General features: G+C 41.1%; 1 protein-coding gene across 11 annotated transcripts in view; it reads right to left on the bottom strand.

Annotated features, from left to right (window-relative positions):
• Window positions 1-24,462, bottom strand: part of LOC307113955 (serine/threonine-protein kinase Sgk3) — a 155,329-nt gene that overhangs the window by 88,010 nt on the left and 42,857 nt on the right. The window contains exon 1 of one of the 11 annotated variants that reach the window (XM_079796002.1): window positions 19,854-19,929. The exons of the other annotated variants lie outside the window; for them this stretch is intronic. The gene's annotated coding sequence lies outside the window, so the exon portion shown is untranslated. Of the gene's footprint in view, window positions 1-19,853; window positions 19,930-24,462 lie in introns of those variants that run through there. 11 annotated transcript variants of the gene reach the window in all.

The following is a 24,462-nucleotide window of genomic DNA, read 5'->3' as shown; positions in this document are numbered from 1 at the left end:
TGAAAATAGATGTATAAAAATGATCTATAAAAATGAATAAGCTAGAATTTAAATTTATTGAGTATTTCTTTTTTTAAAATATTGTATTGATTGAGGAAGGGAGAGAGAGAAACATTGAACAGCTGCCTCCTGCGGCAATCCCTGTGGGAAGTGAACTGGCAAACTTTGGGTGCACAGAGGACACACCAGCCAGGACAATTGAGCACTTCTTTTTAACCAAAGAAGAGTTTTTTTAAAAAGATCTTAATTGTGGAGGCTTAATATGAACCAACACTTACAAAGAAAAATGCCTTTGCCCTAGCCCGTTTGGCTCAGTGGATAGAATGTCGGCCTGCAGACTGAAGGGTCCTGGGTTCGATTCCAGTCAAGGGCACATGCCGGGATTGCGGGCTCGGTCCCCAGTAGGGGGAGTGCAGAAGACAGTTTATCAATGATTCTCACTAATGTTTCTCTCTTTCTCTCTCCCTTCCTCTCTGAAATCAATAAAAATATATATATTTTTAAAATGCTTGGGAATTGCCTGTTTACATATCCCTCTCTCCCAATACACTTTAAGTTCTCTGAGGGCAGGATTGGACCTTGCTTCTTGCTACGTAGAAATGGGTGCCTGGCTCAGGCAGGGGCAAAAATAAATGTGCTAAGTGGGGAGCTAGAGAGGAAAAGAGAACATATAAAAAGTGACAGAATTTGAGATAGCTGTAAAAGATTTTTCAGAAGAAGAGAGGACATTATATCAGAAATTCACATAAACTTCAAATGTGAAACATTTCCAGATCTATACAAAGGAAAGTACTGGCAATAAAGACTAATCGTAGCCCTAGCCGGTTTGGCTCAGTGGATAGAGCACTAGCCTAGGGGCTGAAGAGTCCCGGGTTCGATTCCAGTCAAGAACACATGCCAGGTTGCAGGCTCGATCCCCAGTAGGGGGCATGCAGGAGGCAGCCAATCAATGATTCTCTCGCATCATTGATGTTTCTATCTCTCTCTCCTTTTCCCTTCCTCTCTGAAGTCAATGAAAATATACTTTTTTAAAAGAAGACTAATTGTAAAGTTGACAATTATGATAGCCATATTGACTTAGGTTTTTTTTTATTACTAGGCAAAAATTTATGTATGACTTTTCATTAACTCATCTATTATTTTTTAAGGTTTTTTTCCTTTTTTGTGGTTTTAACTCATCTTTTCTTGAATTTGTAGAATTTCCAATAAATATCAAAGTGAAAAATTAATTCAGCATTTTACAATTCATCTTACTACCAGACAATAGAAGGTGCACTAGGAAATCAAAGTAGGCTGAATGATTAGAAAATTACTTTTTCTTGCCCCCAAATCAAGAAACCTGAAGGCAATTTTTTCACTTCCCATATTCAGAGATTTACACACACACACACACACACACACACACACACAAAACTACCTCCAGGCAGTGGCTGATATTCAATTATTCAATTGGCATAGACCAAGACAGTCATTCAGTTTTGTATAAAAGTTAGCCATTCTTATTAATATGATTATCTGATTTTTGAAATTGACTATCTATATCTTTATCTCATAAAGATATATATCTATATCTTTATATAAACACTAGAAGCCCGGTGCACGAAATTCGTGCACGGCAGGGGGTTGTCCCTCAGCCCAGCCTGTACCCTCTCCAATCTGGGACTCCTGGAGGGATGTCCGACTGCCCGTTTAGGCCCGATCCTGGCCTAAACGGGCAGTCGGACATCCCTCTCACAATCCAGGACTGCTGGCTCCCAACTGCTTGCCTGCCTGCCTTCCTGATTGCCCCTAACCGCTTCTGCCTGCCAGCCTGATCACCCCCTAACCACTCTGCTGCCAGCCTGTTTGCCCCCAACTTCCCTCCTCTGCCAGCCTGGTCACCCCTAACTGCCCTCTCCTGCAGGGTTGATCACCTCCAACTGCCCTCCCTTGCAAGCCTGGTCCCTCTCAACTGCCCTCCCTTGCAGGCCTGGTCCCTCCCAACTGCCCTCCCTTGCAGGCCGGGTGCCTCCCAACTGCCCTCTCCTGCTGGCCATCTTGTGGTGGCCATCTTGTGTCCACATGGGGGCAGGATCTTTGACCACATGGGGGCAGCTATATTGTGTGTTGCAGTGATGATCAATCTGTATATTACTCTTTTATTAGATAGGATAGAGGCCTGGTGCATGGGTGGGGGCCAGCTGGTTTGCCCTGAAGGGTGTCACAGATAAGGGTGGGGGTTCCCTTGGGGTGTGGGGGTCCTGAGCGAGGGGCCTGTGGTGGTTTGCAGGCCGGCCACACCCCCTGGCAACCCAAGCAGAGGCCCTGGTATCTGGAATTTATTTTCCTTCTACAGTTGAAACTTTGTAGCCTGGAGCGGAGCCAAGCCTGGGGCTCCGGCAGCCATTTCTGTGGCAGTTAATTCACCTTCTACAATTGAAACTTTGTTGCCTTAAGCGGGTGGGCCCGGCCAGGGTGTGCGGAAAGCTTTGCTTCCCCTGTTGCCAGTGGCAACCCTGGCCTGCTCTCTCAAGCTCCATTCTGCCACCATTTGTTTGAATTTGTTTACCTTCTATAATTGAAACTTTGTAGCTTGAGTGGAGGCTTAGGCCTGCAACGGCTATGGAAAGCTTGGCTTCCTCTGTTACCTGGGAAACCTTGCTCTCTGTGGCTGTAGCCATCTTGGATTGGGGTTAATTTGCATACTCGCCCTGATTGGCTGGTGGGCATGGCTTGGCTGGTGGGCGTGGCTTATGTAGCGGAGTGATGGTTAATTTGCATATTACCATTTTATTAGAGAGGATATCTAAATAATCTGGAATTCCTCACTTCCTGAACTTTCTGAATAAATCAGTTATTTCTGAAATGGATACAAAACTATCAAACCACTGATTTGAAATAAATTATCTTAATATCAAATCCACCTTAAATTCAAAGAAAAGCAAACTGCCTTTTTCATAAAATTCAGAAATTACGCAATTGGTCTAGCAATTCCACTTTCATTCATGTGCAACAAGGGACATGTATAAAAAGTCAAAGTTTGTACTAGCCAAAAAACTAGCACTGACCCAAATGTCCATCAAGAGAACAGATCATTAAATTGTGGGATAGTGGAATGTTATACAGAAGTGAAAGTGAATGAACCACATCTGTACATATCAACATGGACAAATGTCAACAACACAGTGTCAAAAGTATGTATCAGGAGAAATTATTCTATTTATATAAGTTTTAAAAGCAAAAGAATAATTTATTGTTTAGGGATAAATACAAATGTTGCAAAACCTAGTTTTACAAAAAGTCAAGGGAATACTAAATACAAAGTTTCATCACGGTTACTTGAGGGATGCAGGGAGATGAACTGAATTGGGGAAGGACACATGATGAATCTAATGTATTGCTATTTCTGAACCAAGATGGCGGCAAAGGTAAACAACTAAACTGCCGCCTCGCACAACAATTTCAAAACTACAACTAAAAGACAAAACGTCTACCACCCAGAACCACGGGAAAGCTGGCTGAGTGGTAGATTTACAACTAAGGAGAGAAAGGAGCACAAACGCTGAAAAGCTGAGTGAGGTACGGAGGTGTGCGAATCGGGCTGGTGGCGGGCGACTGGGCGCGCGGCTTTTCTTCAACCCGAAGGGAGACAAGCTCCCTATCATTCTGAAATCCAGTTTCTGGGGGCACGCAGGGGACCCAGACGCCTACGGGGAGAAGCTGGACTCTCGGCCATTGGGTCGGAAAATGAGAGTGACTTTTTTGCAGAGGTGCGCCCAGCAATCATTGTTTACTGCGCGGGAGCATGGGATGCGGGGACTTGGAAACGCGGTTAGGCAGAGACGGCTGACGGCAGCCATCACCATTTGCCACGCCCTAGCCTAGTGACGCCTGAGACCCCGCCCTGCCCCGCCCTGAGACCCTGCCCTGCACATTCTACAAACCTGCCTAGGCTCCACACAGCAGCTTTTGCATATAAATGGCCTGTTCTGTGGCAGCTTAACCAAATAAACTGCAACTCCAGTCAGACTGCTCCAAAACCACCAAAGCCCAAGCAAAGAGGAGAAAACTGTAGTTCTTGCTGTAGCTCCTGCTGGGTGGCCTCAGACAGTAGCTGACCTGCACCCCATTGGAGATTCAGAAACTAGTGTATCTAGTGGTCGGTGTGAGACAACACCAGATTTCAACCACTCTCATAAGGAACACATTTAAGAGGCAGACTCAGTGAGCACCAAAGCCCTACTGGAACAAGTCCTGCCCCATAAACGTGTCTCCAGCACAGCAATTCTTCCGTTATAGTCACAGCGGGTGCTCACAGCCAATTGGCCTGGAGGTCAATTCCTCCCAGTGACACCAACAACAATCAAGACTTAACTACAACAAGGCTGTACACACAGTCCACAAAGGGGTGCACCAAGAGTGTCCACCTCAGGTAACTGGGAGGCTGACCCGTTGAACCAATAGGACACCTAGTACACAAAGCTACCCTACCAACTCAGGGAAGCAGCGAAAATGAGGAGGCAAGGAAACAGATCACAAATGAAAGAAATGGAGGACAACAAATGAATGGACATAGAGTTCAAAACCACAGTTATAAGGTTTTTCAAGAATTTCATGGAAAAGGCCGATAAATTTAATGAGACCCTCGAGGATATGAATAAGGACCAACTAGAAATTAAACATACACTGACTGAAATAAAAAATATTATACAGAGACCCAACAGCAGACTAGAGAAACGCAAGAATCAAGTCAAAGATTTGGAATACAAAGAGGCAAAGGACACTCCTCCAGAGAAGCAAGAAGAGAAGAGAATCCAGAAAGTTGAAGATAGTGTAAGAAGCCTCTGGGACAACTTCAAGCGTACCAACATCAGAATTATGGGGGTGCCAGAAGAAGAGAGAGAGCAAGACGCTGAAAACCTATTTGAAGAAATAATGACCGAAAACTTCCCCCACCTGGTGAAAGAAACAGACTTACAAGTCCAGGAAGCGCACAGAACCCCAAACAAAAGGAATACCAAGAGGACCACACCAAGACACATCATAATTAAAATGCCAAGGGCAAAAGACAAAGAGAGAATCTTACAAGCAGCAAGAGAAAAACAGTTAGTTACCTACAAGGGAGCACCCATACGATTATCAGCTGATTTCTCAACAGAACCTATGCAGGCCAGACGGGAGTGGCAAGAAATATTCAAAGTGATGAATAGCAAGAAACTACAACCAAGACTACTCTACCCAGCAAAGTTATCATTCAGAATTGAAGGGCAGATAAAGAGCTTCACAGATAAGAAAAAGCTAAAGGAGTTCATCACCACCAAACCAGTATTATATGAAATGCTGAAAGGTATTCTTTAAAAAGAGGAAAAAGAAGAAAAAAGTAAAGGTAAAAATTATGAACAACAAATACATATCTATCAACAAGTGAATCTAAAAGTCAAGTGAATTAAAAATCTAAGGAACAGAATAAACTGGTGAACATAATAGAATCAGGGGCATAGAATCGGAGTGGATCGATAATTCTCAGGGGGAAAGGGGTATCTGTGTGGGGAGCATGGGAAGAGACTGGACAAAATCATACACCTATGGATAAGGACAGCGGGGGGGAAGTAAGGGCAGAAGGGGGGGTGGGAACCGGGTGGAGGGGAGATATGGGGGGGGGGAAAGGAGAAACAATTGTAATAATCTGAACAATAAAGATTTATTAAATTAAAAAAATAAAAAAATAATGTATTGCTATTTCTTTTTATAAATATATTTTTATTTATTTCAGAGAGGAAGGGAGAGGGAGAGAGAGATAGAAACATCAAAGATAAGAGAGAACCATTGATTGGCTGCCTCCTGCACGCCCCCCACTGGGAATCGAGCCCGCAACCCAGGCATGTGCCCTTGACCAGAACCGAACCAGGGACCCCTCAGTCCACAGGCCAACACTCTATCCACTGAGCCAAGCTGGCTAGGACTATATTCTATTTCTTAAATTGGGTGGTTAGATACATGGGTGTTTTATTGTTATTCTTTATGCTATGCACATATGCTATGATTATTATCTTACATGTGTTTAATAATATAAAATTCAAATCTAAGTCCACTACATCCCTAGAATATTAAACCTTTTAATTTTAAATTAAAAAAATGCAAGCGGAGAGTTATTATATGTTGACCAAAGGTAGTTAAATTCAGAAAGTGTATTATGAATAATTTTCTGAATAATAAAGCATAGGTCCATCCCTTACTCCATATGTTCTTCACTATTCTCTCCTATGAGCATTCATATAACTAAAATATCTAGTGAAATTTCACTGGAAGTAATTTTTTATATATATATATATATTTTTTTTTTTTTTTTTATTGATTTTTTGCAGAGAGGAATAGAGAGTTAGAAACATCGATGAGAGAGAAACATCGATCAGCTGCCTCTTGCACACCTACTACTGGGGATGTGCCCGCAACCAAGGTACATGCCCTTGATCGGAATCAAACCTGGGACCTTTTTTTTTTTTTTTACTTTTTTTTTTTTCAGAGAGGAAGGGAAGGGGGGAGAGAGAGAGAGAGAGAGAGAGAGAGAGAGAGAGAGAGAGAGAGAGAGAGAGAGAGAATGATGAGAATCATCGATCGGCCACCTCCTGCACGCCCTCTACTGGGGATCGAGCCTGCAACCCAGGCATGTGCCCTTGGCCGGAATTGAACCTGGGACCCTTCAGTCCGCAGGCTGATGCTCTATCCACTGAGCCAAACCGGTCAGGGCTCACTGGAAGTAATTTAATAGCAAAGTCAGAAGTCCCTAATGGTCAACTCTGACATGCTGGGTTTCAAATTGATGAGTCCTAAAAGTAACCCAGCCAAAGTGATGGCAGGCACTTTTCAAAATTAACATTGATGAGCCTGCTCCCTCTACTTGTCCGAGTAGAGAATTTATTGATCTCAAAACCAGTGACGTTAGAGGGAAATGCAAGTCAGGCAGGGCTGGGTCCCTAGCGTGCGTGGGCATGAAGTCAGGTCCTGGAGGATCCCAATGCTGGTGATGCCAGTAACATCCCACAGACAGGATGAATCTAGCGTATTAACATAAAAAGGAAGACTCTATCAAGGTTTGACATATTTATAATTCTCCCAGTGACACCCAAAGCCTGAGCAGCTTGGCAAATACATTATTTCAAAAATCTGGAATTCCCTCCAGCAACTCACTGTTGTTTTTATAGGGTGCTAATTCAGCACAGACACGATCACTCTTTTGGAAGCTCTGAGCATCAACATTACTTAATTTTCTTGCATTTCTCAAAACCATCTCCAAATTAAATCTTCTAAGTATTAGAAGAAAAAAAAAGATCTGAATTATATAAATTCCTACTGGTAGTTTTGACTCAGCAAAACATCCTAAGTACGTAGGAGGAAAGTAGGAGGAAAAGGCACTGAGCTAGATGCTTTACATACCTCAATAGAACCAGCTAACGTTTATGGAGCCAAGCCCTGTGCTAAGGACTTCACATGCATTCTCTCATGTAATCCCTTTAGGAACCCTTATTAATTCCATTTCACAGATGTAGAAATGGAACATTAAGTAACTTGTTCAAATTCACATAGCAATCCGCAGCACTAGGATTCAAGTCTAGACCTGTCCAACAATAATGCTTGTGTTCTGTGCCATGCTATGCTGCAAATACATTGCATTAATTTTTCATAAAGACTTAGCAAATTAAATAGATTTTTTTATGTGCCTCAGGCATGAAACAGCTCTGGCCACAGACACAGGCATCAGCCTAGGATGAACTAAGGACTGTACATCTGCTTTGCCCCTGATTGATATAAGAGCAACACCAACAATCAGTTGTCTCCTTGCCCATTGCCAAAGAGTAATTAGATATTTTAAAAAATCTGTTAAGTGGCTAAAAGTTTAAAAGATAAGAGGCCTTTTAGCTTTCTACTAAAATGGCACATATGTCAAAGGACTTTAAAATAACACGTAATTCATAACATGGCACCATACCACATGTCAGTCTTCTCCAGCTGTCTGACCAGTTTAGACCTGGACTTTTTAAAACAGGCATTCTGTACTATTTACTCAAAAAACGGCATGGCTGTTTAAACTACTTGAAGATAGTCTTTTATCTGTTAGCAATTAGTCTGTAAGAAATTTCACTGAAGTTATTGAGATGGGGTAACCATGGTCATAAGCTCAAAAAAAAAAAAACATTCAAATGAGGTTACGGAAGAAAACAGTCTATTTTAAAAAGTAACCTTCATACCTTAGTATCATGAGAACTAACAATTTGCACAAAGTCGCATTCAGCATGCTTCACATTATGAAATCGTCTCCTGACCCAGACTCCGGCTATCTGAACTGGCCGTGTGAGACCAACAAACACCGGCCTGTCAAAATCTAAAGTTACAAGAAGAAAAAACTACTTTTTGAAATGGCAAATCATAAAAGGTAATTTAAAATCTATATAGCATTCTTTCTGTGCTCTCTGAAAAACAGCAAGGAATTAATGCTTACACAAGGATTTCATCTTCATAAATGCATTCACATTAAGTCTCAACATCCCTGTGTAGGAGAAACATTAGCATATTCCCTCCACTTTTAATGTTATGTATGAAGAAACTTATGAATTGTGAAGTTCAGGGAAGGATTAAAAAATGTTGGCATAGATGTTTCACTCCTTTCTCTCAGAAGTCACCTGAAAATTGAAAGCAAACACAACACAAACCCCATACCACATGAAGACAGAAAGCTATTGCCCTAGCCTGTTTGGCTCAGTGAACAGAGCGTCGATCTGTGGACTAAAGGGTCCCAGGTTCGATTCCGGTCAAGGGCACATGCCCAGGTTGCGGGCTCAATCCCCAGTGGGGAGCATGCAGGAGGCAGCCAATCAATGATTCTCTCTCATCATTGATGTTTCTATCTCTCTCTCCCTCTTCCTTCCTCTCTGAAATTAATAAAAATATATTTTTAAAAAGACAGAAAGCTATGGAGGAGCAGGAATTGGGCAGAGTGGTGGGTGATGAAACCTGAGGGCCTGCAGAGGGGACACCGGCAGGAGCTAGCTGACCTAACCTGCAGATTTTGTGAAAAGGCTCAGGATTTGGTGCAATAGGCAAAAGATGAAAGGCTTGTAATCTGGGAAAACTGAATGATCCTGGAGAAAACAGCTGATGATGAAATCTGTGGTGATCCCCATCAAAAAAAGCTGGCTCACCGTCAACAAGTGTTACCCAGATATACAAAACTTTTATTCAGTTTTTAATGTATCCTATTAGTGTCTCACTTTTAAATAATCATCAAGCACTTAAGAAAAACCTCTAACATAAAGGACCAAAGTAAACAAACAAACAAAAAACACACTAGAATACCTAAAGACAGGAAATAGAGTACCAGGAATATTTTATCTACCAAAAAAAAAAAAAAAAAAAGCCTTCATAGAGACAGAAGACCTGATATGCATAAAACAAGAACGAAATATTTTAACAAAAATTAAAATAATAAAAAAGCATAATTAGAGAATAGGGAAGAGCTCTTGGAAAGCAGTAATGATCGCTAAAACAAAAAATTCAATAGAAAGGTTGGGAGATAAAGTTGAGAGATTTTTGTAGAAAATATAACAAAAATACTAAAAATGGACAACGGGAAAAACCAGTAAGAAAATTAGAGGACTGAATCCCAAAGATCAAACACAAATCTTATTAAATGTCTAGAAAGAGGAAATTGTGAGGATGAAATTATGAGAGAATTTTCCTGAGACATGAACAACATACATTTCAAATTGAAAAGGTGCATTGAGTACTGTCAACGGATGATCATTGGTGCCAATTCAATGCCAATGGGTATCCCCAATTTGGGGTGCTGTGAAGAAGGAAGCCATATTCAGTGCAAAGCAGCTCTACTGTGATCCAGCCTGCAGGGAAAACAGCGTTGTGAGGCGGCCCTGGGGCCAGGCAACTCTCCGGCTAGACAGCTCTGCTCTGCTCCATGCAGGTCTGCTTCCGCTGCACTGGTCCGCTCCTTCCTGTGCCAGTCTGCTCTGGCCTGTGCTGGTCTGCTCCGCTCTGCTCCCGGGAGATATCTTCAGTGTTTCAAGACATCTTTGGAAGCCTTCCCCGATCCCACGGCTGGATTAGGTGCCCTTGCTGTGGGTTCCTGGGGCACTTGCCCTGTGCTAGCACTTTTTACCCTGGGTTATAATTGTTTATCTTCACAATTAGGCCAGGATCTCCATGAAGGCAGAAGTTATGCTGACTTTGCTATCAGTAAAGCCCTATCCACTGGTATAGTGCCTAACCTGTGGTGGGCACTCAATAAATACTGGATGAATACAAAGCTTTTGTTTGGTGTACCAACGTATACTCTGATGCTAAAGCCTAGATTTGAAAAGTCAAAAGCTGTTCCACCCTGGCAGGGTAGCCCAGTTGGTTAGAGCCTCCTTCCTATAAGCCAAGGTTGTGGGTTTGATCCCTAGTCAGGGCACATAAAGAAGCAACCAATGAATGCATGAATAAGTGGAACAACAAAAATCAATGTTTCTCTCTCTCTCTCTCTCTCTCTCTCTCTCTCTCTCTCTCTCTCCCTCCCTCCCTCCCTCCCTCCCTCTCTTTCTCTCTCTCTCTCTCTCTCTCTCCCTCTCTTTCAAAAATTAATGAATAAAATTTTTTTTAAAAAAGCTACTCCAGCCTGGCCAGTGTGACTCAGTGGTTGAGCAAAGACCTATGAACCAGAAGGTCACGGTTTGATTCCCAGTCAGGGCACATGCCCAGGTGTTGGGCTTGACCCTAGTAAGGGGCCTGCAGGAGGCAGCCAATCAATGATTCTCTCTCATCATTGATGTTTCTATCTCTCTCTCCCTCTCCCTTCCTCTCTGAAACCAATTAAAAAAAAAAAAACATTTAAAAAAAAAGGCTGCTCCAAGTAAGAACAACCAATCCATACTCTGCCCACGCTGTCTATTAAGCAAACTGATCTAACTGTGCTGACTGATTCTGTAGAAGTGCTGTCCCAAATTAGTTTGTATACGTGAGATGGGGTGAGGAGTTTGGACTTGAACTAATAAAGAGCTATTGTACGTTAAGAAAGGTAGGCATGCAATTAAAATAGGGCTTTGAGAAGATTAGTCTCCTCTGGTATGCAGGATAGAATGGGGGAATTTTTTCCCTCCATTTCTTTTACCCATTTTTTAAGTGTGAGTGGATGACCAGACTAACATGAGCAATGAACCACAAAAGCTCAATCTGTATAGATGGAGTTTAGTATTCATTAACTCAGCAGTTTTGAGGTTCTACTATGTTCTATGCCTAGAATGGCAGTAGATAAGAAGAGGTCAAAGGATCACAAGAGCCTGACAAGCCATGCTAAGGACTTTGGGCTTGACATTACAAGAAAAGAGAATGTAATAGGAATGACAATGGTTAGATCTTTGCTTTAGATCAGTTTGAAAGCAAAGTGGAGAATGAATGGAAAAAGAGAGAGATCAAGATGGGGATAGAAAACTCTCTTAAGAGGGGCCACTGAAAATGTCCGAAGATGATGAGAGCCCCAAGAAGCTATAGTAGACATAGAGCAGATGGGACAGACGAGAAATATTTAATAGGTAAAATCAGGAGGACTTTGTAAATGATAGGGAGACATAGTCTAGAATGACATATACTACCCTTTACCTCTTTGCACACAATATGCCACAATTGCCTAATCCTCACAGCTTCCAACTACATGGTAACATTTAGTCTAGTCCAGTGGTCGGCAAACTCATTAGTCAACAGAGCGGCACACCGCGGCTGTGGTTTGCCGACCACTGGTCTAGATGCTCTCTAGTTACTGTGTGGATGGCGATAAATTAAATAGGAACAAATAAAGGAAGATGAGCCTAGCTGGTGTGGCTCAGTGGTTGAGTGTCGACCTATAAACCAAGAGTTCACTGATTTGATTCCTGGTCAGGGCACATGCCCAGGTTGTGGGCTCAACTCCAGTGGGGGATGTGCAGGAGGCAGCCAACTGATGTCTCTTTCTCTCATCAATGTTTCTATCTCTCTCTCCCCTCCTCTCTTTCTAAAATCAATAAAAGCATATTTTTAAACAAAGGAAGATGAAATTGGTGAAAAGTGGAGGTGAGGTATCAGGAAGAAGGTAGAAAAGATATACTTTTATACATGTTGACTTAGAACTACCTGTAGGCTAGCACCCTGGGAAGCTAGTTATCTGGTAGTAAGCAATCGGACATAACTGTCTGAAGGGCAAAGGAAAAACAAAGGTCACGATAGAAACCATGGATTTCAGAGTCATCAGCACAAGACACAGGTAAACCAGGAAAAGTAATTTTAATCATCCAGAGAGCTAGTGTAGCCCAAAAAAGGCAATGGGATGAAGTCAGACACCTGGGGACACAACATTAGAGGGACTAGGGATACCATCGTAATGCTTTGTCAGGAGTCATCTCCAAAGAATCCTGTCTTTGCAATTGTCCAGATCTCCTCTCTTATAGCTTCTTCAGACTTAATGCAGAAATAGTTGTAGTGTATGTCTTTCTTTGAAGTAATTAACAAAAGAGAAATAAAGTTAAGGCCATTAAATTTTATACATTAAGAATACTATCATTTACTGTTTATTGAGCACCGAGTATACCCCCAAGGACTATATTAAGTGTTTTACAAGTATTTTTTATTTTAAGCTTAATAACAACTGTATGAGATATGTCCTATTACTATGACTATTCCACAGGTGAAAAACACTAATTTTTAAGTGACGAACCACTATTTGAACTATAGTCTGGGGAAGTCCAGACCTCCAGTCTTAACGAGTGTAAGTATAATCTCTCACAGGAGCAAAAAACATAATGAGTCGAAAAGGCAACCTGCTCCTTCTATACCTAACAAAGCCTATCAATGACATTTATTCCACTTGTGACCATTTTATAACATAAATTTTAAAGAAGTATTCTGTTTTTACATATGATTACACTAAAGTGTGAATAAAGGTTCTATTAAATGCCATAGTCCAAAGACTCATTTTGTTTTAATTATAAGAAACATTAAAATTGAAACCCAAGTGGTAAACTTTAATGACATTAAGATAAAAGAAAAGTGATTTTTAAGCTCAAAATGTTAAGTCTCTAGCTAACTCCCTCAGATGACACGAAAAAATGCTCCTTGCTTTTTTACCTATAAAAATAAATCTGATAGTCAATAGGACAGGGCTAGATCTGGTGGGTCCTAGAAATGTTTATGAGCAAATGCTGACCAGGGTAGTATGGAATTACCCAAAAAACATACCCTGAGTGGCCATATTATTATGATCTCTGAACGCATAGTAATCTGGCCACTCAGTGTGTATATATTAGAGGCCCGGTGCATGAATTCGTGCATGGGTGAGGTCCGGCTAGCCTGGCCAGGGGGAGGGGACATGGGCAGTTGGCCGGCCTGCCTGCTGGTCGAACTCCTGGTTGAGGGACAATTTGCATATTAGCCTTTTATTATATAGGATATACACTGAGTGGCCAGATTATTATGCGTTCAGAGATCATAATAATCTGGCCACTCAGTGTATAGTCTCCAATACAATTACTTACCCAGAAACTTCCACGTGACCCAAGCTTTACATTTCAGTGATTAGGAAGTGCATGAGAAGAGACTTCATTAAACATACACACCATCCTTTTAATTAAAGATTTGGGAGCTCTTGTCATTTTAGGAGAAGTCCTTCTACTTCTGTACATACTTACACAATAAACCATAATGACTCATAACCACCATCCATTACCTAAATTAGTATTTCATAACTTGTTTTCCACTTTTCCTCCTTTTAAAACTGAACCTAAGGAAATGTACACAAAATTATGATATATGAACTTTAACAGTAAGAGTGTAAAATTTTAAAAAAAGAGAAACGCACAGTACATTTGGCTGGTTTGCCTCTTGGTTTTTCCATGAAACCTCAAAACAGATATTTCAAGTGTATTCTTTTAATAGAGGTGGAAAAAATTGTTTTGGTTCTCATAATTTTAGCAACTATTACTTAAACAAGGTATATTATTGTGATTTGTATTAAGCAATATATATATTTGGTCGTTGTCCGTTTATGGCACAGAGCTCCTAAAACCCTTGGAATTTCCTAAGAGATAAGATCTACAAAGGTGAAATAAGTGTCTTTAGTTATTCATATAACAAGCCTCTTTCAATCACACCTGCGTTTATATTAATGCGTTTTTGGAAAGCCCCTAGGCCCGTGGTCGGCAAACTGCAGCTTGCGAGCCACATGCGGCTCTTTGGCCCCTTGAGTGTGGCTCTTCCACAAAATACCACGGCCTGGGCGAGTCTATTTTGAAGAAGTGGCGTTAGAAGAAGTTTAAAAAAATTGACTCTCAAAAGAAATTTCAATCGTTGATACTTGGCTCTGTTGTACTGTTGATATTTGGCTCTGTTAACTACCGTATTTTCCGGCGTATAAGACGACTTTTTAACCCAGGAAAATCTTCTATACGCCCAGTCGGAAAATACGGTAATGAGTTTGCTGTCCACTGGCCTAGGCAATTTAAGGATAGGTGTTGGCTGCCAGGGAAACAGATCTGATCAGATTAAAGGGTTGGAATGTTCTCTATAGGGAGAGGGGCTAGAGGTTGAATCAATCACTGACAACCAATGATTTAATCAACCATAACTATGTAACAAAGCCTCCATAAAACCCCAAAAGGATGGGGTTTGGGGAGCTTCTGAGTTGGTGCACATGGAGGTGTGAGGAGAGTGGTGCTCTGGGATAGTGGGCACAAAAACGCCCTTGTCCCTTCCCACATACCTTGCCCTATGCATCTCTTCCATCTGGTTGTTCCTGAGTAGTAACCTTTTATAATAAACTAGAGGCCTGGTGCACGAAATCGTGCAAGGGGGGGGTTCCCCTCAGCCCAGCCTGTACCCTCTCCAATCCGGGACCCCTTAGGGGACATCCCTCTCACAATCTGGGACCGCCTTCTCCTAACTGCTCACCTGCCTGCCTGCCTGATCGCCCCCAACTGTCCCCCCTGCCAGCCTGATCACCACTAACTGCCTCTGCCTGCCAGCCTGATTGTCCCTAACTGCCCCCCCTGCTGGCCTGGTTGCCCCCAACTGCCCCCCTCCTGCCGGCCTGGTTTCCCCTAATTGCCCCACTGGCATGGTTGCCCCTTACTGCCCCCCCTGCTGGTCTGGTCACCCCCAACTGACTCCCCTTTCAGCCTGGTTGCCCCCAACTGCACCCCCTGCTGGTCTGGTCACACCCAACTGACTCCCCTGTCGGCCTGGTTGCCCCCACTGCACACCCCCCAACCCCACCGGCCTGGTCTCCCCTCACTGACTGCTCCCACTGCTGGCCTGGTTGCCGCCAATTGCTCACCCTGCCGGCCTGGTCGCCTCTCACTGCCCCCCTTTGCTGGCCTGGTCACCCCTCACTGCCCCCCCTGCTGGCCTGGTTGTTCCACACAGCCTGCTATTCGATCATTTGGTCGCCCCTCACTGCCACCCCGCCGGCCTAGTCGCCCCACGCAGCCTGTTGTTCAATTGTTTGGTCGTCCCTCACTAACCCCCCTGCTGGCCTGGTTGCCCCACGCAGCCTGCTGTTCCATTGTATGGTCGTCCCTCACTAACCCCCCTGCTGGCCTGGTTGCCCCATGCAGCCTGCTGTTCAGTCATTTGGTCATCCCTCACTAACCCCCCTGCTGGCCTTGTCGCCCCGTGCAGCCTGCTGTTTGGTTGTTACTGTGAGGGCGTCCCAACCAATTTGCATATTACCCTTTTATTAGTATAGATTATTAATATGGGTTATCTGGTAAGTAAACTATTTTCCCAAGTTCAGTGAGCTGCTCTAGCAAATTAATTGGGCCAGAAGAGGGAGTGGTGGGAAATGGATTTATAGCCTGTTGATCAGAACAGGTAACAACCTGGACTTTTGACTGGTGTCTAAGGCTGAGGGAGGGGCAGTGATATAGAACTGAGCCCTTAACCTGTGGAATCTTCAGGTAGACAGTATCAGAAGTGAGTTAAATTGTAAAATACCCAGCTAGTATTTGGTGACAAGAGTCCAGAAAAATGTTCAGTGTTGTGTGTAGTGTAAAGGGAAAAAAAGAGAATATGATTCCATAGAGCATTATTTGGAGCCAGGCATTAGCTTCCTTTAAAAACAAAGATGAGCCCTAGCCAGTTTCCCTCAGTTGTTAGAGGGTCAGCCCGTGGACTGAAAGGTCTCAGGTTCTATTCCGGTCAAGGGCACGTACCTCAATTGCAGGCTCAATCCCCGGACCCAGGTCGGAGCGCTTCTGGGAGGCAACCAATCAATGTGTCTCTCTCACATCGATGTTTCTCTCTCTCTGTCTCTCCCCCTCCCTTCCATTCTCTCTAAAAATCAATGGAAAAATATCCTCAGGTAAGGATTAACAAAAATAAAAAAAATAAATAAAAACAAAGATGACCAACCATACTGATTGATTTTCTAACCGTCACACTATACATCAACATTTCGAAATAGTAGAAATGTTCCTAAATTTTATATTATCATTAAATTTTACCAGAAATTACACAGATCCAAAAAAAACAAATACAACAAAAAGCAGTGATCGTTTCTCTGACAGCTTTGCATGATCTGAACCACACTTGAAACCTGCTTTTTCACTGTGATTCCTGCAGTGAATTCCACCAGCGTTTTAGAACTTTTTGCAAATTAAGTTGGAAGTACTTGTTCACCTCAATTCATCTCTGGTGAATGGCTGTGTGGAACTCTAAATTTAAGTACAACTGCATCACTGTTCTCTGATTCGTGTAGAATAATTCTTGGATTCATGATAATGCCAGGCTAAATGACACTGCAAAGAAACTCTTTGTTTTCAAACAAATCAGTGGTTGGCTTTCGATAATGCAATAAAGAGTCTTATTCATCTAGTGTACCCTAGTTAAAATTATAAAAGTTGAGAACAAAAACAAAACTTCCACCTCTGTTAAAAGAATAATCTTTATTTAAAGCCTTTTCCCCCCACCCCATATGAAACATTGCATTTTAGAGATAGAAGGAATTTTGAGTATTTACAGCCAGAGAAAATCACTTGCTAGGGTTCACTTAACAAGCTAGTAGTAGATCTAACACCATAACCTAAGCCTTCTAAATTCCCTAGCTGAAGCTATTAAATATTATAAAATATTATGGACAGGTTAATATGAGCCAATTTTTAAGTAGACAATTTATCAAGTGCCTTTCACTATGCCAAGCATTTTCACATCTATCATCTCTTCCCTAAGTCAGCTCTTAAGATTTTAAAAGACTTAATAAAACAATCACTTCACTCCTTTGGAAATCCAGTGTTGCCAACAGAGAACACTGCCACGTGATCCAAATGGAAAGAGGTAATTCAATTATTGCACTAACTACACTACTGAAGAGGACATGTTCCAACAGCACACTCACTCTCAGAAATTTCCCTCCCAGAGGCAGATACAGACTTAGAAAGCCTCAAAGCATGTCTGGGTACTTGTCTCTTTGCCAAGACCTCCTCCTTCATCCAATGCTATACTTTTTCCGCTACCCCATTCTTTTTTATTCTTCTGTAGCAGCCGTTTGCTCTCCAATCCATGGTTTCTTCTGGACTGCCATCCTGTCTGATAACCTAGAAATCTAGATAACTTAGAAATGATGTCGAATTTCTCCTCCACATTCTGACCTGTACCCTTTATCTACCCAGGCCAAATGGCCTTCCAAAATGGTCACTGTTAGATGACAGGATTCATTAAATGAGAGATAACTCTAACTACAAATACAGTGGGTTTAAAAAATAAAACTAAAACGTGGGTATTTGCCTTTTTTACAATTTCAAAACCATAATTTACTTTTAAAATAGTGAATAACTTCTGTATGTGCTACAAGGCGAAGTCGAATTATACTGTCTTCACAAACACATGGTGCCAAACTGTCAAAGTATTTTTAGTTGAGAAAAAGAATTTGCTGGTATTCATACTGTTGGGGAGGAAGAAATTTTTCTCTACCCTTCAAGGTTCTTCTGGCTGGTCTAAGAATTAAGTTGATTTGAGACACATTAACAGGAAAGAAATAGCCACATTTAATTATGTATGTACATATGGAGAATATGTAAGAATATGGAGGCCCAAGGAAGGTGGGAGGGTGAGGCTTATATGGCATCCTGAGCTAAGGAGAAGGGGTAGTGGATTGGGGCTTCAAAGAGGAGGAAGGCAAATCACATGAAGATGGAAAAGCAAATGTTCAGTGAACAAATGTCTGATGGGCCATATAGAGACAAAGGGACTCAGAGATCTCTAGACCAGGCGTCCTCAAACTACGGCCCGCGGGCCACATGCGAGTGTTTTTGCCGTTTTGTTTTTTTACTTCAAAATAAGATATGTGCAGTGTGCATAGGAATTTGTTCATAGTTTTTTTTTTAAACTATAGTCTGGCCCTCCAACGGTCTGAGGGACAGTGAACTGGCCCCCTGTTTAAAAAGTTTGAGGACCCCTGCTCTAGACCCTGCCCAGTTTCCCCATCGCACCTAGCCCATATTCTTTGTAAATATCTCAGGTGCTAGCACTATTTTCTGGAATAGGTCCCTATCTAAGTTTCTTCCTGAGTCTTTTATTTCTTAAAAATAAAATGATCCTCATGCCAGAGAGACACATTGCTGGGTGGCAAATTGTACTTCCCTACAATATATAGATACATTTTAAATGCCTCTACTAACTGAATCTCACACGACCTTTATACCACTGCATACTTTGACACGTATATTTCATAGAATTCTTGTAGGTACAGACAAAGAATGCTACCATGAAAAAAAAATTAACCATTTACCAATTCTGGTTAGCATCTAGAATAAGTAACGTGCATCTAGAATACACAAAACATTTTTACAATTCAACATAAAAAGACAAATAATCTAATTTAAAAATGGGTAAAATATCTGAATAGACGTTTCTCCAAAGAAGATATAAAAATGGTCACTAGGCACATGAAAGATCATTAGTCACTAGGGAAATACAAATCAAAACCTCAGTGAGATACCACGTCACACCCACTAAAATGACTCAAGTAAAAAAGACAGACAACAGGTGTTGGCCAGGAAGTGGAGAAGTTTGAACAAATTTCTGGTGGGACTGTAAAATAGTGCCGATACTGAAAAGCTTGGCAATTCCTCATAAAGTTACACAGAGTTACCATATGACCCAGCAATTCTACTCTTAGTTATCACCCAAGAGAAATGAAAACATATGTCCACACAAAACTTGCAGATGACTATTCACTGCAGCATTTTACATAATGGCTAAAAAATGGAAATAACCCGAATGTTTGTTAACAGATGAGGGAATAAGCAAAATACGGTACACTGATAGAATGGAATATTTTTCAGTGATAGAAATGAAATACTACATGCTACAACATGGATAAACCTTTAAACCAGTCACCAAAGACTACATACAGCATGATTCCATTTCTCATTAAATGTCCAGGATAAGCAAATCTATATAGAGAGACAGTAGATTCCTAGTTGCCAGGGGTTGGAGGATGGGAGTTACTGCTAAGGGTCCAGGGGTTCTTTTGGGAATGATGGAAATGTCCTGGATTTAGATGGTGATGAGGACTGCACACGTCTGTGACTAAATCACTGAATTGTATACTTTAAAAGGGTAAATTAGCAGCATGTAAAGTAAGTCTCAATAAAGCTTTTATTTAACGTACTAAGTGTAAGAAGGTACTTCAGAGTATGGTCTGGGTTTATTGTCTTCTTTCACTATCTGTGACCTTTTTAAACTATTCTAATCACTTGAATTTCTTCAGTATCTTTCTCACCGTCTTTGCCCAGAACATAAGAGGATTTTATTAGATAAGAGAATCAAAGGAATTCAGACCTGAAATATCCTTTTATTCTTACCTGGTATCTACATCTGCTGATTGCTCTATTTCCAAGGGTTAATGTAAGTGATGCTGGCTATCATCGTTAAGGGATTTCAGAATATGACATCAGCATTTGAAGTCTGGCAGCGGTTTCTAGATGACATTAACATAATCTCAGAATAATGAAGTGAAAATGAAAAGCCAGTTTTCAAACTCATTTAACGGCTGCCTCATCAGCAGAAGGTAATCTGAGTACTCTGTCAATCAATGCTGCCTGTTCTTTCTGAAGAGAGGCCTGGAGAGGAGTCAGCCTTTCCCCCTCCTCCAAGGCTCAGGGGCCCTCCTGGGAAAGCCAGGGAGACTTGTTCCGATCGGCTCTCCCGTGCTGGCCACGCAGGGCTGCCTTCGAAACCTCTCTACGCCTCAGTTTGCTCCTCTGTAAAATATTCCTCACCCCAGAGAGTTATTATGATTATTTAATAAAATAATGTCTCTAAAGCACCCAGCACATGGTAGATACCCGATATTAGTTGCTTTTTCTTTGCTCTACTCAGGGTAAAACACAGGTCAAAAATGACAAAACGACAAAAATCCCGATGAAAGAGACTATTCGGCTTAGCCTCTACCAAAATGAGCAGAATTATTTAACTACTAAAAGTAAACCAACCTTTATTTTCTAAAAGCATCAAGCTGACATAATATTAAGTAAGTAAATTATAACCATGGTGGTGAGATACAAGATAACATGGGGGGAAAAACAACGGACTTTGCACTGATTCTGTTGGTATTATCTCACAGTTTCATTAGGAAACAACTGAGTATCCAGTTGGCAGAATACTGCAGACAATTTCAGTTAAATGGTTCTTCGAAGAAGCCAACAATAACTTGAGTCTTGGCTGTATTTGTAGTATCAGAATTTCCAAAGGGAAGGATTCATAATAAATCTTAGTCACAACACTTGAGGAGCCAGGTCAAGATGCCTGCAAAATACTACTAGTCCTTTGAGACAAGACTACACATGCATTCTTTTTCTTTTTCTTTTTAGATATATTTTTTAATTATTTTCAATTACAGTTTACATTCAATATTATTTTGTATTAGTTTCAGGTGTACAGCATAGTGATTAGACAACAATACACTTTACAAAGTGTTTCCCCAATATTTCCAGTACCCACCTGGCACCATACATAGTTATTACAATAGTATTGTCTATATTCCCTATCTTGTACTTTACATCCCGTGACTATTTTGTAACTACCAATTTGTATTGCTTAATCCCTTCACCTTTTCCACCCACTCCCCCAACCTCCCTCCCCCACACGCATTCTTTGAAAAAAAGATTTAAAACAACTTTACTTAAAGACTTCTGGAAAAATGACAATAGAAATACACAGGGCCCCCCCCCCCCCTTTTTTTTAAGTCAAGGAATCCGCAGACATGATTTTTAAAACTACTTTTACAATGGGTTACATATTCACATGGTTCAAAAACCAAGAATATATAAAAGAGATACAGTGAAAAATCTGCTTCCCACCCAGTTCTCCCTACCCAATTCCAAACAGATAAACACTTACTTTTTTAGTCTTTTTATGCTTAGACAAACAAAACAAAAATATATTCTTATTTAACCCTTATTTTTCTACACAGAGGTAACAATTTATGCATATTCTGCATCTCCAAAGCAACTTTCTAATCCCAAAATGTCTGATAAAAACAACAAATAAATAGAACAGGGATTTCGTTCACACTTGAGTGAATTTTTAAAAGGAGACACAGTAATGAATGATGTTAATGAAAATCAGAAATAAAGGAAATTTAAAGGGGACACAAAATTCAAGGGGAAAGAGGAACAGAGTCTTATAAATCTCTTAAAAATTCTTGTCTGCGAAAACATTGGTCTGTCTTATCTTTCATTAATTAAAAAAAATAATTCCCTTACAGACAAAAAAAAAAAAATTAAACCAAATATTCACCAGAAGAGAGAATAAGGGTTAAAGAAGAACAATTAGAAAAAAGAGAAAGGTACCTTACGTTGGAATGGACTAAAAAATGTCAATGATGCACAACTATGTACACTTAGAACTACAAAACTAAGAACCATTTTTTTAAAATTATACCAAGGTCTTAAGTTCTAAATATTTATTCACTATCTTCCCAGTTCAAATAAGCAAATAATAAGAACTTTCCTGTTTAAGCCATGATGAATTTTAGCACCATATTGTTTGGAGGCTGAGTAAAAATGTCCTTTCAAAACCTCTTTCATTCATGTTTATGAAAAAGTCGGCCTTTGGTCTCAGTGCAGTTTAAGTAGCCTCTGTCTTGGTGCAGAGCTCTGGGCTCGATCCCCCACCTTTACCTCTCGTGAGAGTCTACAAGGCAATGGAAAATTCCTGCACACCGTCCTGCTTCTCTGCTAACTTCCAAGAATGGACAGCTGATGTATGCTTCTCACCACTGCACATCTCTGCTGATGAAAATCTAGGAAGGAAGGGTTTGGAATCCTGACATACCACTTCTCAAAGATTGCTAATCTTTGGTTTAAGATAGCCCTTTTCTTCCTTAACTTCAAAATAAACATGCTATTTTTAAACCAGATTATCTAGAACTTGGGATGAATTCTCTGAAGGAAATAGTGGTCTTAGCTAGGAGTTAGCTTGAAGACCAAAACACTCTCTCATCAATCCATAATATGGCTAACATCTTCAACAGGGAAAAAATAAAAAAGCACCAAAGCAATGACATGAACAAAAAAAAATGTATAGTTTTAGATATTATGCCAATGCTTTAAAAAACACACACACACAGCTTGCTTAGAGAAGAGGTGGGTGGAGACTTCTGCGGACATTTTGAAAGGAATTACTGGGTATTCTCAAGAGCTTTGAAGGTTGAAACCACTGGCTCTTTATAATGTCTACCTTTCCTCCCAAACTGAAAGCTTTCCTTTTCCTTATTAAAGGCTTGTTCTTAACTATACCACCATGAGTAGTATCTTTTTTTTTTTGCTCACGATCAAAATTAAGGAGTTGAATAGAGAAAGGACAGAGAAATGTTCTTAAAGCAAAAGCTGGCCCTGGCTGGTGTGGCTCAGTTGGTTGGAGAGTCATCCTGGGCACTGAAGGGTTGTGGGTTGTGTATTCCTAGTTAGGGCACAGACCCAGGTTGTGGGATTAATTCCTGGCTGGGGTGTGTATGGGAGGCGACCAATCGATGTTTCTCTTTCACATCGATGTTTCCCTCTCTCCCTCTCTAAAAAAAACCCCAAACAATTAAAAAAACATATAATTATTTTAAAAAAAGAAAAAGCTGGAAGAAGAGGAAAAAAGAACCAGGTTAAAAGGGGTACTAGACTCTCAGGAAAGTGGAGGGTGGCGAAGCCGCAAAAGGATATAGGAGCAAACTGTGGGTAACAGCTTGTGCACATGTGCAGTGGGAGAAGAAAAAGGGGATGGCGAGATGTTAGCCCAGACAAATGCCGTCTGAAAAAACTGGTGATATTATTATAACTAGGGAGTTATACACATGAAATTATATGAAGTCAAGTTTACTAACTCTTGAGAGCCTATAATATAATAGGATCACAAGAAATTTAAGATCACCTATTTCTCCCATTGATGGAGCTTTGTTAGACCAATTATTTCAAAAAATGTACTTATTAGGAGACTATTTCAAAACATGTGAAGATCAGCTGTTCTGATTTTTAACTAAATTCAACACTTTTTCCTTGGTTCAAATCTATTATTTCTGCTTCTCTTTTAGTGATCATAATCAATTATGTGTGAATATTCTGTTATTTCTCTTCTTAAATATCTTAAATTTTAGATGTACTTAAAATACAAATATTGGCCCTAGCCAGTTTTGCTCAGTGGATAGAGCGTCCCCTTGCGAACTGAAAGGTCCCAGGTTCGATTCCGGTCAAGGGCACATGCCCAGGTTGTGGGCTTGATCCCCAGTGGGGGACTTGTAGGAGGCAGCCCATCCATGATTCTCTCTCATCGTGGATGTTTCTATCTCTCTCCCCCTCTCCCTTCCTCTCTGAAATCAATAAAAATGTATTTTTTAAAAATACAAATATTGACTGACCTCCATTAGAGATATGCATTATGCTGATTTGGGTGGATCTGTCGGTCCATCCACACCCCCTCACCTCATTCCCTTTATGAGCAGTAGTATAAATTTCCAAGTGTTATCCAGGCTTGGGCTATGGCAGGTGGCCAGGAAACACAGCAAAATAACTGGTTTAAAAGTGTTGGCTACACAAACATGATTCTCCAACCAACAAAGCAAGCTTTCAGAAGAATCTGCTTAAAATGGCATTGAAAATATGGATACGCACAAACAAATAAAAGTGCAGAAAGTTATACTCCAAAATGCTAATAGTGATTATTGACTGGTAGTTTTACTGGTGATTTTTTTTCAGTCTTATTGTTGAAAGTATTATATGTCAAAAAAAGGAAGGAAGGAAGGAGGGAAGGAAGGAAGGAAGGAAGGAAGGAAGGAAGGAAGGAAGGAAGGAAGGAAGGAAGGAAGGAAGGAAGGAAGGAAGGAAGGAAGAAAGAAAGAGGGAGGGAGGGAGGGAAGGAGGGAGGAAGGAAGGAAGGGAGGGAGGGAGGGAGGGAGGGAGGGAGGGAGGGAGGGAGGGAGGAAGG

This window comes from Cnephaeus nilssonii (assembly GCF_951640355.1).
Source record: "Cnephaeus nilssonii genome assembly, chromosome: 18".
NCBI lineage: Eukaryota > Metazoa > Chordata > Mammalia > Chiroptera > Vespertilionidae > Cnephaeus > Cnephaeus nilssonii.
This window is presented reverse-complemented; position numbering and strand designations above follow the sequence as displayed.